General features: G+C 36.6%; 1 long non-coding RNA gene across 1 annotated transcript; it reads left to right on the forward strand.

Annotated features, from left to right (window-relative positions):
• The first annotated feature begins 3,267 nt into the window (after positions 1 to 3,267).
• On the forward strand, positions 3,268 to 16,334 carry LOC146596725 (uncharacterized). Its single transcript, XR_014895694.1, has 3 exons — positions 3,268 to 3,453; positions 11,111 to 11,298; positions 16,169 to 16,334. It is a non-coding gene; the product is annotated as an uncharacterized LOC146596725 (long non-coding RNA).
• The last annotated feature ends 864 nt before the right edge of the window (positions 16,335 to 17,198 follow it).

The following is a 17,198-nucleotide window of genomic DNA, read 5'->3' on the forward strand; positions in this document are numbered from 1 at the left end:
TAAGTTGTTGCTGACTTTAGCTGACCTTCATGCAAGTATTTCATGATTGGTATGGAATGTAGGATGTCTATGTCTGTAAAATGTTTTGTTTGAAAATATAGTCCAATAACATTGATTTATGGTGATGCCTACTCTTTAAATCCTTATGGATGCTGCATTTAGAATGAATGAAATAGTGACACTACATCACTCTGTGTGAGGTGAGCAGACTTGAAGCATGAATCACACTTACACATGTCTAAGTGGAGTCATTTTAGAAATATTAAAGTTCAGAAATGCAGTTTACATTTCAGAATTTCTTTGTAAATAAATGGTTTATTACTGGCTTCAGCATTTGTATCTTCTATTTGTGTATTCAGTGTGGTAAAAAAGTGCAGAATAGTTTTAGACGTTACATGATGAACAGATAGATTTAAAAATGACAATTAAAATTATGCATCTTATTCTTTGTAATTATGTATTTTATTAATAAGACTGGTTAACTGCAATATCCTGAATTTTCCTGAATTACTGTGCACTGTAAAAATCTACGCAGTATTAACACTGAAATCTGACAAACTTACCAGTTAAAATTGAGATTTATGACATGGCAGGTCATTAGTTATTTCTCTGTGGATATAAGTCTCCAGTACTTGTATTGGAATTTTCTTTAAAAAAGARTCCGTAAGACATGTTGCTCTAAGTTCCTCTAGCTTTCACAGCAGGACAAACAGGGCAAAGTCCTAATAACTGATGAATAGCTCTCCACTATGTGTCCCAAGAGGAGGAACAGAAAAAAACTCACTGGTGTTACAGTGCTGTCTGAAGGCCATTTAAAGCAGCTTGTTAGCTGAACTGAGCAATAGGAAAGGTTGCAGTTTAATGGCTTTGCTAGCAGGTGTTCGCATTGCAACGGTAAACTCCTAAGTGGTTTAACCCATGACAGAGACATAACAAAATGTGGTGGTAGGAAAGGACTAGCTTTTCAGAATTTACCCATTAGACTGATGTTTTATGAAAATGCTGCTGTATGTGTAGTAGCAATATTTTATTTATGGTGGGTATGTTAGGATGAGAGATTCAAAATTAGTTAGCAAGCAAACACATTTTAAAGGAATCCAGTCCTGCAAAATCCTACACACATAGTTAGCCCTGCTGAGGGTACACATAGTGAAGTCAATCAAACGATATGAAATTAAAGCATTTCTTTTCAATTTCCTAGCTCAAATTTAGAAAACAAAAGCTTTCTTATTTGATTCTACCAAGATACTCAAACTCTATCCCATGTGCAAGAATCTATCAAAATCTTCTCATAAATTGTCCTTCCAGCTGCCTAGATGAAAGAAATAAAAGTGGGCAGAAACAGCACTGGCCTCCCAAGGCCGTGAAGGCCATCTTGCTTTCCACTCCCTCTGAAGTAGAGTACATTGTATGATTAAGCCCTTGGTATACTTTTGCACATGTTCTTTTTGTGTTTTTTTTTCTTTTTTTTTCCTATATAGTCAATAGTCTATTTTCCATCCATTTTATAGAAAATGTCAGCAGGGAGTTACTATGGACCAGATGTGAATGCTTTGCCTATGAGACCAAATTATAGTTCCCCACTATAATGTCATCTCAATTTTACTTTTTGAAATATGTTATAGGCAACTCTAGGTTGATATGGAGTTGAATATGATTATATAATAAAATAATGACTCTGAAGATATGTCATTTGCTATGGAATTCTTACTCAATCTTCAGAAGAGCTACTTTTTCAGACTCCAAGTCACAATGTTGACTGGACATTTTTGATGGACTACTCAAGAAAATTTTATACAGACCTTCTTATCTGGTATAATATGAGAACAGTATAGTAGGAGAAGTCCAACACTGGTAACCAATATGAGAGATTCACAATCTAAAAATGGAGCAGAAAGCACAGTAATTTCATGAATTCTGCCTTTGCAAGCAAGTTTTAGTATGCTTAGAAATTTTGCACTGGAGTGACTTTGACACTGTTTTTCTCAGAAATGACCTTGGTTAGAGGACATAGAATGCCGTGCTCAAAACAAGTATAGTTTATCACAGAGAACATTCTTTTCTTCTAAACATGCTATTCCCTTTCCTCTTCCTCACATAGAATCTCTTAATGCTTTGTTTAAGATCATTAACTGAGTACATATGACATACTCTTCTGTTTTCTGTATATTATCTTTGACCCTATCACAGGTCATATACTTAATGCCAAAGTTGATATTCCTTGTAAAAAGTATCAAGAGGTTCAGTACATCCAGCCTGAAGGAAATCAATGTTAGATAAAAATGTGAAGGCATAAGTTGTAAAATTTTATGTTGTAACTTGAATATGTTCTGTTTAAAGTAACTTTAATGTATACTAGCAAGGCTTGCAGCAAAAGGAACTAGATAGTTCTGTAATGCAAAGAAGACAGAGGAGAGAGAAAACAAACTCGGAACATACATGTCCTTATCTCGCTTCATGTTTCAGTTCCCCAGCTCCCATTTATTTAAAATTCTTCAGGCTTAATATGAAAAAAACAAGGCAAAGAATGTGGTTGTTCTTAACTTGTACTCTTAACATTTTCTCCTTGCCTAGGTCATCAGTGAAAAAATAACCAAGCAAATTTTAGCCTGATTGCCTGCTAGCTCATGGCAAAAAAAGGAGCGAGTTTGTCATTCCTAACAATCCAGTGATATCATGTTTCCTAAGTCGCTTCTGATCATAAGGTCTAAATATTCTTTGATTATTGATAAGAGAGATAGTAAATAGATATGATATCTAATGTATCTGTGCTCTGGTGGACTTTCCATTAAGGCTAGCTGAATATTATTCTGATTATGGCAGGTTACCTTGGAAGAATGGATCTTTTGAAAGATTATTGAGCTAGTCAGTGACTGAGTTCTCACACATGCAGAGGTAAAGAAAGAGGATCAATAAGTAACACACAAAGGCTGGGAAGATAATGTTGTCACTAATGAATTGATTTCTTTGCATCCTGTTTTAAGTATAGTGTAACTATCCCAATCTGACCTAATTCAGGTTTACGTGGCATGGTGCAGCAAAGGGAGCTTTCAGCAGCCTCAGTGAATCCCCGAGTCCTTCACATGTACGGAACAGCAGCACCAGTGCTTCCCTAAACGGCGTTAAAGAAACCTGCTGCGTCTGCAGAGCCCTGGATGCTCTGGCCATTCCCACCACTGTCCCCATGGAGCAGCTCCAAAACCCGGCACTGGCCACCCCCAAAGACCGCCTCTCTCCTGCTTGGACACGGACCTTGCAGGAAYGTGGAGCCTGCTCGATGAGATGTACGTGCATTACCCCTGGAACTGTAATAAACTTTTCTTTTTTGAACATTTATGTAAATATGTCAACCAAACCTCAGTTTTTTCAAAACCAAAAATGTCTCCAAACYTGTACCCGATCAATGTCATCATTTTACTGTAATACAAGTTTCTAACATCAGCCAAATGGATGGTAAGTAAAGCAACTCAATTACAGACTTAACTGTATGGTAGTTTCAAACTGTTGAACCACTCTGTACAGCTATGCACTATGATTCACTAATCACCTTCCTTTATACTCTAATCAAAGCAAATATAGCTGTTGCAGCTTGTTTTATCCAAACAGTTTACGATTTTCTTCCAGTTATAACCTTCTTACACACTAATTTAACACAATTATTTCTCACAAGTATCCCAGTCCTCCTTTATTTTAGTGCATTAATAACCTGAATAGAGTTTTCTGTTAATGTAGTAAGAGCCATAACCCAGCCTAATAAACCCTTTCGGGGGAGTTACTTAGCTCAGAACACAGTTATTACTTCACCTATTTTTCCTCTGTGTAAATTCATATATCTRTCTCATTAACAGCACCATTTAGAGTTTGTTCACATATACATGTGAAAATCTGTTTTATTAATGTCACAGGAGTGTAATATACTATTATATAAAGCATTWTATATATATAATATATATATGAATACATTATTATACATAGTGTACCACTATTATATAAAAAGAAATGTTTGCTTGTATAGAGTAGCTTTCATGACAGAATATTTGCTTTACAAAGTCTGATGGATATTGTCAACTCTGTGGGACAATGCAGGCTCAATGWTTAGCTGAAGGTCACGCAGGAAGGAGATGACAGAATCAACCCGAGAGTCTAAGTATCGTAACTCACATTTCTTTGCTTTACCCACTAGGCACTGTTTCTCAATTTAATTTGCTATTCTCTCTAATACTGTCTGGAGTAATCATAAATTAGTGGATAAAACAGAACAATGAAAACCTGGTTATTTCTTATCTAATAATTATGATTTTACTCCATGAACTAGTATATTAATCTGTTTCCTTTCCCCCAGCTACTTTTTCTTTCATAATTATGCTTGTGCTGGAAAATGGTTGAGTTCTCAAATTACTTTAGAGTTTCCCTCCCCTGGGAAGATAGAGGTAGCTATTTATAGGTGTTGAGTCTAGCACCAAAGAGTTTGGAATGACTACCTCCGTAATGAGGCTGAGGTCATGAACAGAGCCAAGAGTAAGGACAGACAATAGAATAAAAATATTCTGTCTCAAAGGCAGATCTACCTTAATCTGCTGCATAACTATGAACAATTTTCTTTAACAGCTATCTACAAGAAATTTATGATGGCTGCTTTTCACTTGAGATTAAAAATCAGATTAATTCTTATTTTACTATAGTGAAAGAGATAGTTCAATAACTTGGAGCATGGAGTAAGTCCGAAAAGGCTGGCTCTATGCTGAGTCATGTGTGTGTACCAACATAATCAAGAACTGACATGTATTGCAGTAGTGACTATAGCTATTGCAATAATTAATAATTAATTCACAAATACTTTCTCAAATAAAGTTTTGTTTCAATGATGCGCCTACTTCCCTTAATTTATTGACATGGTCACACTAAATAAAGTTCTTCTAAAATCCAAAGAATATTGCAACATCAACTGTGACTTTCTGTCGTTCTATAGACTAGTGTCTCTAATGGCTACTATCTGCCAATAACTGTCTTTTAAAAAAGATAGTGCTGGATTTTAAAGTGTGTTGGAAATAAAGCATGAATATTTGTTTAAGCAATGTCTTACTTAACACAGCTTCATGCTGTGATCCTGTCATAAGGTCAGAAGCTAGAAAGTATTGAAGTTTGGATAGAGGATCTGCAGGTATAGTGAACAGTGCTACTCATAGTTCAACAGCTAGCACTGCTTACTCTGTGCTTCTGTAAACAAATGCAAATATGCTGACACTGCTTGTGGGCACTATCCTGCTATTTTTTTGGTGTTTTACATAAGATATATAATGAAGTACAAAACTACTTAGAGTTATTAAACCAGAAAGAGCTCTAATGTTTCGGTCCTAATGTCCTAGCTATAGTGAAGGTAGCTGTCTGTGGTTCAAAATTAAGACAGTGATTTTCATCTCTTGTCCTAAACGTTCCATACTTCAAAACAGTAACTGCAGTTTCATTCCCAAAGCAGCTGCAGTTTGTTTAATTTTCAACACAATGGAACTTTGAGCCTTTGGTTAATGACTTCACTAGAGATGCTTGAATAGGGAAAACGCTCTATTAATTTGCTGCAGCATCCTCAATTCTCGAAAGACCATAGTTAAAGGACTATTCATTGCAATCTCAATCATTTCAGCAACATGTGAAGACCAGCAGTTTTTTTTTACAACAATGGATATTTTTATGGTAAAAGATGTTAATGGCTGCTCCCAAAYGTAGCATTTTTCTATGGATTATTCATGGAACTTGTTAGTCTTAATGGATATCGAATATGGATATTGGATAATGGATACTTGGTTTCATTCATAGTCCATATATTTGCAGGACAGATCTTTTATGGATTTTCTAAATGTTCACAATGGTGATACAACCTCTAGAGAGAAGAAAAGAGGAAAAGAATAGTCTCTAATGCTACTCCAAGTAACTCTGTCTTCTTCCTTTTTCACTTCAGGAATTTCATGGAAGGAGAATTACCTGTTCTAAAGAACTTASTTGCCAAAATCTAGGGGATTAAGAGGTTTCCATGCAAAAAAATACTGTCTTCCAATCAGATTGGGACTTTTCCCTGATTTTCATGACAGCTGTGRAAAGAACTGTGCAATTCATGTCCCATTTAATCAGGAATCAGGTTTCCCATCATTCTGCCAGAAAAATGGTTCACTAGGTTTCAAAAATGTGGTGCTTTATATAACTGAGTTTTCATTTCATTTATATAACTGAGTCCTCATTATTAAGAAGAGTCTTTCACATGTATATCACCAGTGTGGAGGATAGGAGTGATAGCAAGTGTGTCAAAATCAGGCATGTTTGCATTAGAAGAGGTGGGAAAGCGTCTGGAGACAGAAGGGCAGTGACATCAGGAAAAAAAAAAAAAAAAAAAGGAAGATCTGTGAGGAGTGAAAGAAAAGAGCCAGGCCTAAAACACAAAGCAAAGCAGCAGGCTGAGGTGAAAAAGTGAAAGGGAGGCTTGAGGTAAAAGGTGACAGAGCATCAGAAAGTGTAGTCTGGAAATCTGTCTAAAGGAAGCAAAAGCTACACATTCTGAAGCAAAAAAATGACCCTCATTCCTTCAAATCTTTCAAAGGAAAGGGGCAACTGCGGAAAGGAAGGAGCGATAGACTAGTCTAGGGGAAGGAGCATCATATCACAGAGACATATTTTAATACTTGGGGCAGGATTTTTACTGCTTTCAAAATTGCCTTTTCAGATAGCACACATGAATGGAATTTATAGTGTTTCATTCTTTAATACAAACCATGCTTTCTGCTTTTATCAATTCCATCCTGCTTTTGTTGCGATATTCAGTTCGTTTCCCTCTCAGCACATTCATTGCAAAGGCTTTTCTGGACAGGAAGAGTAGAGAGGGAAGTATTTAAAACGCATGTGACATGACTGCTACAGCTCTGAAAATTGTGGAACACTGTTCCAAATAACTTCTCTTTGTTCTGTAGTCTTCTGTGGCAGCGTTGACTGCACTGCTCTCCCTGCATGGAGCACTCCCATCAGTTTGCTCTCTGAGTCAGACAGCACTGACAATATTAATAACCCATTAAAACCGAAACTTTAGCATAACCTTCCACCCTCATATAAAGTAAGCTTTAATGATTCAGTGGAATAAAATCATTCTTCCCAACAGCAGATTTAAGTTGTAGCCAAAAGAGGGTTAGTGTTACCTACTCTTTCAAATTTTCCCAGTACTAATGCAATTTCCCCTAAAAGTTCAACAAAACATGTTAATCTGCTGCAGAATTACATGTATACATACATGCATGCACACACATATTCGTACACCACTTTTTGCAACATGCATAAACGGTATCTGTTCTGACTGTTACTCTTCTTATTGATATAGGAAATTCTCTCTTTGATAAAAAATAACTACAACAGAACCAAATCTTCAGCAGTATTAATCCAGGAATTTTAAATCTGATATGGAATTCCCCAAGAAGCAAATGCCTGTCTAGAAGCCCAGCACTTTTTTATCCTTTGTCAAATTCAGCACACTGCTGATTCTTTCAAAACTTACCAGAAAACAACTTTTCTTTTTTTTTTTTCTGTTTTGAAGGCTCAACTTTAATAGAAAACAATTTTTTAAATTAAAATTCATTAAAAAAACCTTGCCAAACATTTCACTTTGAAAGTGTCTAAACAAATTTTTCTGACATTAACAGAATGTCTTTTTCTTCCTCAAATAAAATAGTTGAATGTGTTAGGTTTCTGTAAAACATTTTGTTTGGATGCATAGGCATTTTCTAATCTCTGATAAAATATTCTGTCAAAATATTCCCAACTGGTCCTATAATAAAGCAATAAAGATTTCTAGCAGTTGAAGACAGGTCTTTCTTGTTCAGATACAGCCACTGTCTTAATTTGATTTATTAACATCCCACACTTTGGTAGGATTTAGCATTTCTGACAGCCACAGGCCGATGTCACTGACATAAATACAAATTTGGCAATGACTGCTCCACTAACACTGCCTGTGTCCTGGTATCTAGATGCCTTCCTGGGTCCCCTACTGAAACCGTGACGCCAAAGTCCCATCTGGTACTGGCTTCAGAGGGCTCCAGCAGAGACTGGCATTTTTGCTCTGCAGTCTGTAAAGACTTTTTTTTTTTTTTTTTTTTTTGCTTCATGGATTTTTAAACTGTGCAGGGAAATTGATGAGCAGACCGCAATGTCACGCTACTGTAAGAGAGAAAATTGGACTAAGGAATTAAAGCCTCTTTCCGTACAGCATCCTTTTTGGCTCTATAACTCTCAGTGTAATATTGGTTCAGTGGCCAATTTAGGCTTCATTTCTGGGTGGATTTATTGAGGGAAAGASGGATAGGAAAGCTGGCATTTCTGTAGTAGTGTAAGGGGATGCAAGAGCAGCTGCACAGCCTGCCATGCTCAGCACCGCAGCGTCTTGCCATGGCCAAATCCGGGAAAGGCCAATGTCGTTCCCTCTTCCCAGACCCACGCTCAGCCCACCACTAATACCAGCCACCCAGATCTGATTTTGTAGCATACAGACTCTGAACAAACAAAAGGAATTAAGAACTTCATTTGGAAGGATGTTTCTGTATATCCTAGCAGCGAGAAATGATATTAGCAAATGAATATAGTGGAAGTCTGCTAAGTGAACCTGTTTGAAAACTCATATGTGACTTAATCCTTTATCTAAGATATTGGAAAGATTTGTTTGGGGTTCTTGCTTTAATTCATAACACATTAATTTCAAATTATAGTTTTGGTTATAGTTTTATGACATACTGTTCTCTACTTTCTGGCACTAAATACGTTTATCATCTTATATCCCAGACATTGTACATGATTTTCCCAAAATGCTACTTTGCTTGCTGGTTTCCAGCTGATGCTTTTTAGCCCCTTTAGAGAGCAGACTGGTGAGGGAGATGTTGCTCAGATGTCAAAACTTTCATAACCTTGGTTAATACGTAACTGGAGATACCATGTCAATTCAGAAAAGGGCCAGATTGCAACTTACTTTTTTCCTGCTTGACAGAGTGATTCACAGTTTCTTCTCATCTGTTTCAGTAAGTTTTCTCTCAGTGATGTCCAACAGAAGTTTTTTTTTTAAAAAAAAAAAAGAAAAACCCTGAGCCCCCAAGAACATGTGCGTGTGGGAGCAGCACTGGTAAAAGAGGGCAGAAAAGCCATGAAAGTTTTATCTCCAGGCTCTAAGTTCCAAAACTTTGGTTACCTACATGTTTCCTATTACATATTACCTACACATCTGTGCATGCCAAGACATAAAACCTTTTTATTGGGAGATATTGTATTCAGGTAACTATATGCCTTCCTATCATGACCCTTAAGAATTTTCCATGTGTCATGGTACTTTCTCTCTATGAATCCGAGAGTTTCAAGAATTACAGGATAAAATTAAGGACTTTTAATATGATGAAATCAGAAACACTGTCTCTACCAGGAGCAGTCAGCCTGAAGTAGATGGCAACRTGACAATTCATCCCACCTGAGGTTTTATCTCCCTAAAAAACAGCTAAATATAATCCTAACCAATGATTTTTTTTAAAAAAAATCTTTCACCTCATGTAATTATTTTAAAAACTCTGTGCTTTCAATACAGTATTGTTCCAGATCTGAAGGTTGTTTTTAAAATGACTGATTTTTTTTTTAGCAGAATTGTGATATGTGTTTAATTTCATAAACTCAGATGACATGGAAACAAAAGAACAGCTTAAAACTACTTTATGCATTTCTATCACTGAAAGTGTATGCTGAATATAACATATAATTTTCAAATTTAATCTCTTGAACTCATATGTTTTATAATATTGAGTTTACTCATTGAAAATTAGATACTGTCTAGTGAAAAAAATCTACACTCAGAACTTTATCAAATCACAAACTGGAAATTTTCCCCACTTCTTAGCAACACTCATTCTTAGAAATAAGTTATTGAAACATATGGGGAATATTCTAGAGGGATAACATGAGTAGAGTGTCAAGCATATACAGCTAAGCAGTCTGAAGAACACGAATATTGGAATATCTTTTCCATCTCTACATTCCTTGGCCTAGAAATCCACACTCATTTGGCTAGGAGGTTTGGGATACGAGTCAGGTCTTCTGAGGTTAGTAAGAGGCTATTTTTCTAGTCCAGTGGATAGCAGCTTATTCCTTTACTACCTTTCACCCAATGTGCTCACCTTCAGACATCACCTTCTCAAGTTTTTTTTTTTTTATTATTATTTTAAAAAGAAAGGCATTTTTTTCCTTTCTTTCCTTARTTCAAAAATCCAAGGGAATTAATTGTGAGTAATTACTTTCAATATTATTATGTAGCCAATCTGCCTTACCGACACCCAMAGACTAACTGATGTTTAATAATTTACTACTTCTGTGGAAAAAGACTAGACCGGCATCCAAGTTACTTTTCATTTTTATCTGATATGGGAGTTGCTGACTGTAAGTGTCAGAATGTACCACACAGACACCATATTAGGCAAAAACACTTTCCTGGTAATAGAAAAACAAGCCCAAGAGAAGTTAGTATTTGTTTGGAGTTTGTCTTTAGCATGTAAACTTCATGTTTTCATGTGATGCATGGCTTTTAAATATCACTTTTTGACAGCAACAGCTGAAACACCTAGTAAAACAAATTATAGCTGCAGATAGTTATTGTCTCTTGTCTGCCGTCTTTATTATCATGTAATCTGCTGGATTTTTCTTCCCACATACCGCAAACATCCTCAGTACTGCACTTTCCCTATTATACAGCGATCTTAATTCTAAGGACTAGGTCTATCTGTCATGATAGGAAGCAGCATTATAGCATAATGAATACTCTCATTTCCTGTAATTTTTAATAAAAAGCTTAAGCAGTTAAACTGTGCAATCCACTGGTGTTCATTAATGACACTGCATATTTTAATGGTGTATTTATTATGCAGCCATACRGACAGAGCAGAAGAAAAAAATGTTCTGAGGAAATTTTTTCAGTCTCCAGTTTCAAAAGCTGCAGCCAAGATGTAAAAAGAGCTTTTCCTTTACAGAGATGTAGTGTTTGGGGGGTTTCCAGATGAACTGCACTGAGAAATTGAAGTTCTCTCTTTTCCTACGATGAAAACTCTTCCAGAAACATGGATAACAGATACTTGGGCTTTCCACTGGCAGAACATGACCCATCTGGGAACCAGCCCTCCTGCCGGTACCCAGGACAGAAACGTAACTATCCTGCCTTCCTCCATGAGATCCTGAAGCAAGTGGCTTGGCCATCATCTTTAATGCCTCTGGCCATCTTCTCCTCTTGAGTGTTTCTCTCAGGTACATCGCCCAGTACACCGAATCAGCATGTTGCCTGCCACCCCTGACCGAGGTGGTCCTTGCACTGCTCTTAGTTGYAAAGCAGTCTAAGACGTCTAGTGCGACTCCTTATATTCCTCCCCCCGCCTCCATTTTGCGTAACCTTGGTTAGTGTTGCAAAGAGGAATGCAGGATTAGCCCTGAGAAACAATTTAGTCTCCATGGTGATTTAATCCTAGGCCTCTCTGAGGAAACTTTCCAAAGGTGCCCACAAGAGCTGTTAAATTATTCATTGTGCATAATATTTATTCCAAATACCTTTTCTAGGTAGAAAATAACTCCTGAGCCAAGCCCTGTTGTTCTTCAGGATTATCTGCCAAGTAGCCTAAGAGATCAAATCTCAGCCCCTGCTTTAATGACAAGTAGTTCACTCGAGTATTTGACCCCTGCTGCTGAGTGTATGTTGTGTGTGATTTCTCACGTGCCATCAGTTAGGATAGGAAGTCAGAGCAGAAATAAATGTTCAAAAACAGATAAATAGGACATAGTGTAAGCATGTAGCACACCTTCCTGTTGAAATTTTAGGTCATCATCATTTTTTTTAGGAATGCTTTTCTTTAGGGTTTCAGGCCCTCCAAGTTCTGGCAAATGCTATGCCACAAGGAACAGCAACTGAACTTGCTGTTTCTGCTCATGCAAATTGTCACAATTCATTTTCATTTTTGTTCACCCAGCATCACACTGTGATGGTGATGTTTGCAACAAAGACATTTGCCTATAAGGAGAGCCTGATCCTTTCCACTGACTATTTGTTACAACTTTCAGAGTGGTAATGACTTTCAGTCACTTCCAATCTGGCTAATAAAACTCAACACAGTAATTTAGATGTGAAAGACTATCATGTTATTATTATGAAATTCCTGAGCTCCTGCTCCCTTCCAGGACTACTCAAAAATAGGTATATTTTTGGTATCTAAAATGATAAATTGGAGAATACTTCTAGAGTTTAAATATTTCTGAGAGAGCAATTCTTCACTCCCTGCTGTTTACAAGGGAAATACTGTCTACAAATAATACATTACATTAACTGTCCTCTTTATCATAAAGCCATGTTGAATACTTGTAACATTTATAAAAAGACACCAACTGATTGCAAGATGAGCGTTACCCTTGAGCAAATTATGAACACATTTATTTCAGTCTTTTGCATTTGAAACTAATTTTCTGGTAATATCAAAAGTGTTCATAGAATTAATTTCCTGTCAGTTCAGCAGTATTCAAGTGAATATTTTATGATTTTGCATTAGCTGTATTTGTCTAGAGTTGTGACATGATCGAGTCATTCTCTGAGGGAAACACATTAATAATTAAACTCTGTCCAATGTGGAGTGCTAAAGATGACAGCATAATTGTACATTTCAGAGACCGTTTCACAAGGCAGAGAATGAGAATTGCCGTGCCACCATTTAAATGTCAGTTTAGAATTTATTTCAAAAATTAAAACAGTGTTGTGGGAAAAAAAAAAAAAAAAAAAAAAAAACAGCAGAAAAAAGAGAAGAGGGAAAGATTGATGTCAAATTTTGGACCTTGCCCCCTTTTGTTTTCCCTTTCTTTTAATATTTGAGCTAAATGTAAATGACATTTCAAGAAAAGGAGAAGGGAGAAGCCAGATAAATGATCATCTCTTAGATTCCCCCCMCACACACACCTTTCTTTTGGCGATATAATATCATCACTGCTTATAGGACTGGAACTGTTTAGATGATAAATGCAACACGCATAGATTAGCTCCGGAGAAAATACTGCCACCTGACACTGAAAGCTTTGATTGGTTTCATCCCTTACATTTGACTCCTTTTTGCCCTGATAACTTCAGYAGTATTTTAAGATTTTAATCTACTTTCTAGTCAAATACCCACAGATAGATCRCTATATTATTTCTTATTTATGTTTCTTTTTCAGCTTCTGAGAGTAGAACATTATTAGGCTTTAGCTGGGAGATTTCCAAAATTTGAGGTGTATATTTTGCAACCACTTAAGCTTCCCCAATGAGATGTGCCTGTACTATTCTGGGCAGATATAGGCAAGTCCCATTTATTGATTCTGCATGCAGACCACTTAAGGAACACAAATCCTTACAAAACGCATAAATCTGAGATGTTTCAAGACTCCCTTGCACAGCCTGTGGCTGACCTGAATGACAAAGAATCCCCCTTTGACCAGACCCGAGCTGATGCCTCCCTCGTTCACCGCATCTTTTCCCCTTTTCTCTATACAGCTTCAGAAAAAAAGCCAGAAAGAGAAAAATCAGCCAGACAGACCAAAGTAAATYGGAATAAGGGCAAGAGCAGTCTCCCCACAGTCCCGTGACAGTCTCCTCACGCCAGGTCCCTGCCACGCCGCCCCCGTCTTACACCTCTTCCGCTCTGCTGCCTCCTCCTTGCAGAGCCCCTGCACTTCTCTCACATGCTCTTTTCAGCGGATGCCCTCCTAATAAATCTGGAATGTTTTTTTTCTCGTATAAGAACGTTTACCAAATTGTACCCACCTCCAATCATTTCTGTGTTCACTCGTTTGTGCTAGCCCCTCTTCCTCATCCATATTTCCCATCTCATCCATTTAGATTATAAGCAGCTTAGAAAAGCATTTGCTCCTCTGCCTTTGTACTTCATCTAGTGCAATACTGACTACTTGGCCACTACTGTATGAAACATGATTGATCATAATAATCCATTTCATCTCACTCAACCCACTTATATGCCTGTGCTATAATTCAAGAACTATTTAGGGCAAATGGGAGGATTTTATGGATCTGGTCCCTGTGTTCTAAGGAACCTGCTTTAGACATTTTTTGGCATATAAATGGGRAAAAAAATGCAATATTTGACCTCAACAGTAGGCAGATTTCAACATTTGATGCTATTTTATGAACCAGTTCATTGAAAAGAAAGTGAGCAGAATAGGAATAGCTATGATGCTAAAAGTGATTGTAAGTTCTTATCACCGTTTATACATGTTTGTAGCTTGGATCTCAGTAGAAATATAATTYTGGGGCACTATATAATTTTGCATTTGCTAAGAATGTTATGCACAGGAGCCCTAGCATTTTTTAACATATTTTAAAATATTTAGGAGCAGTTTAAAGCAGTACGTGTATGCAAAATACATAAATATCTTATGTCTTTGAAAACAATTTTATGTGAAAATGTAGTACTTGCAGAATCTGATTTGTACCTGCAAATACAGAGAAGTGTACCTGTACATTACTGAAGACAGTGAATGCTGATGGCACCTTCAGGTACATTGAAAGAAAGAAAAAATAAGAATATGACAATAAAGACTATAAAGCTACACCTTGTGAAACACTGACTGGGTTAAGCCTACTTACCACACATTTCTTCATTTTAGAAAACTAAGATACTGTTGTTTCAAATAAGTATTCACACCTGATTCTATAATGGCAGTTAAATAACCTGTAACATGTGGTTCATTTTTTCCTGACATCAGTTTATATTACGCCCCTGTTTCAGTACAACTGTCTATGCTATGTAAAATCATGCAGCCGTCAACCCACTTTTAAATTCCATGGAACTAGCCAAAGCAATAGATACTACTTCTACAGAATAATTATATCTCCTGTAAAAATATCAGTTCTAAATTTGCTATGAACTAATTTCAGTAAAGAGCTTCTTACTCCAGTAAAGTTATTATCTGACCAGATGAAAAGCACAACYGATCAGTGTTCACCACCCTTTCATTATTTCTGAATATTTTCATAATGTTCCTTATTTCCCACACTTCTAACAGCTGAAGCCTCTCTAATATTCACAGATATTGTAGYTTAGGAGAATATTGTAATTGCTTGTTGCTTCAAATATTTAATTTCATAAAACATAGTAGAGCAGATGAAAATCTTTTCAAATGCCATTCTTTGAAAAGTGCGTAAATAGGATCACAGAAGATACTTAGTGAATCACACAGTTAGGAGAATGCTAAATTGCTCCATTTTAAATTCCAGCAGCGGAAAATGTTAAGGAAGCTGATATGATTTATCAGATATGATTCTTTTTTTTCAAAAATGATTTTAAACTATTTTGCCAGAACTCTCCCTTTGAGGTAATTCATCTTTGATTCCAATGCACTTATCTAGAAGAGAGACATGGTATGAGCCTATGAACATGTGACATGCAGCACTTAAAAATTCTGTCACCTTTTGCATAAAGATGAACAAGAATACTTACACATGGGAAAAATTTGTTCTCTAGGTCCCTTTGGTCAAATTGAGGCCCAGTGAGGCACCAGAACACTGCAAAAATGTGAATCTGGTTTACTAAATATTTATAGATCACAAGTGTGCATCAGTAATTAAAATGTTAATGATATCGCTGATGTGCATACTCATCTGGGATTAATGTGCTATAAAATCATTCTCTGCAGTAGAAGGGACAGTGGCTGGATTCCTGGTGTCCAATTAAATTCAACATTTTTGGTCTGAACTAAGAGTAGGTCTATGGGAATCTCAGAAGAGACCTTTCCACAATATATTTGTGGAAGCAAATACTTGTAGATTTTGTGTTYGTATGAATTTTCAGACTGGAAACAAAACCCCTAGGCAAACAATGCAGTCCCTTGGGAGGAATGAGAATTGGCCATGTTCTAAGTCAAACTCGGTTTAGAATATAAAAACCCTTCYCTGTTTCAAGTAAGAACAAAGAAACACAACATGTCAGAAAAAGCCAAACTCAAATGAACTAAGGCCTGCTTTGTAGCGGTGGCAATGTAACACAGAGATACCTGAGCCAGGAACAGCAGCATGACTCTCAGCAGGGGTTTCTCTTTTCCAGTCAAGTTCTTCACTTGTAACCGCTATTTATTTCTTCCGTGTTTATAGGACTGTTGCTATCTAGCTGTCTAGAGGAGAATCCTCTACTTAATTCACATGGAAGAATTTACTATTTACTATTTACTTGTTCCTGGACGCGCTATACTTTAACTTTAGTAATACATGTGTTTTATGATTAAAAGCAAATCTTTGGAGACTTTTTGTTCCTTACTGTTCTGCCTTTTGTGTAACTTAAATCTCAATTAAAATGTCAGTTTTCYTGTATGTCAGTGTTGTAGATTTTTCGGTTGTATTAACATTTTTCTTCTTTTTTGTCTTACTATACCCTAGAATTTAGCATGATGAGGCTGTTTCTTGTAGAACAATCTATGTACATTGTTAAATTTTTCACCCATAAAATTTGTCCTTACATGCACAGCTAGGACTTCATTAATGCAAACGGGGACACTCGCATCTGCTATTATTAGTAAGATCTAACACTGATACTGAAAATCTCCACAKAGCTGAAGACGACAGAGCAGCTTCCCTGGCCAGTGATTCAGCAGGCTCAGGATCCTTTTCTCTACTCCTAATGTAAAGATCTTAAAGTTCAGTGCTTACAAGATTAATGCTGTATTTCCTAAAATTAGTGAGGCCTTAAGCAAAAAGATTATTAATCGACTTTCAGTTGGTACATACATATGTATTTTTGCATGGAGAAGATGTGACTTTTTGCATAAAGGGACAAAAATACACATTCTAATAAGGAAAAAATAACACAGTTTTATTTTGCTGCCTCTAAGTACATGAGGAAGCCCTGCAATACCAACACGCTGCCCATMCAAATCACTGGCTACCTCTGAATAAACGAGCCCTGTAAGATATCATTCTGGATCTCATGTTTCTGCTAATGATAATGATTATGATGAATARCTGGCCTTTGCTTTTCCTTTTTCTGCTGATTCCTCCATTCTTGACAGACATATTGTTGCTATAGTTATTGCTGCTGGTCCAACTGCATAATGTGAGGAGAATCTACAAAGATACAAASAAGCTCTTTATCAGCCAAGTGAAGAAAACCCATTTCACAGACAGGAAK

The sequence above is a fragment of the Rhea americana genome, unplaced genomic scaffold (assembly GCF_003343005.1).
Source record: "Rhea americana isolate MKP2758 unplaced genomic scaffold, rheAme1 scaffold_2, whole genome shotgun sequence".
In the NCBI taxonomy this organism is placed as follows: domain Eukaryota; kingdom Metazoa; phylum Chordata; class Aves; order Rheiformes; family Rheidae; genus Rhea; species Rhea americana.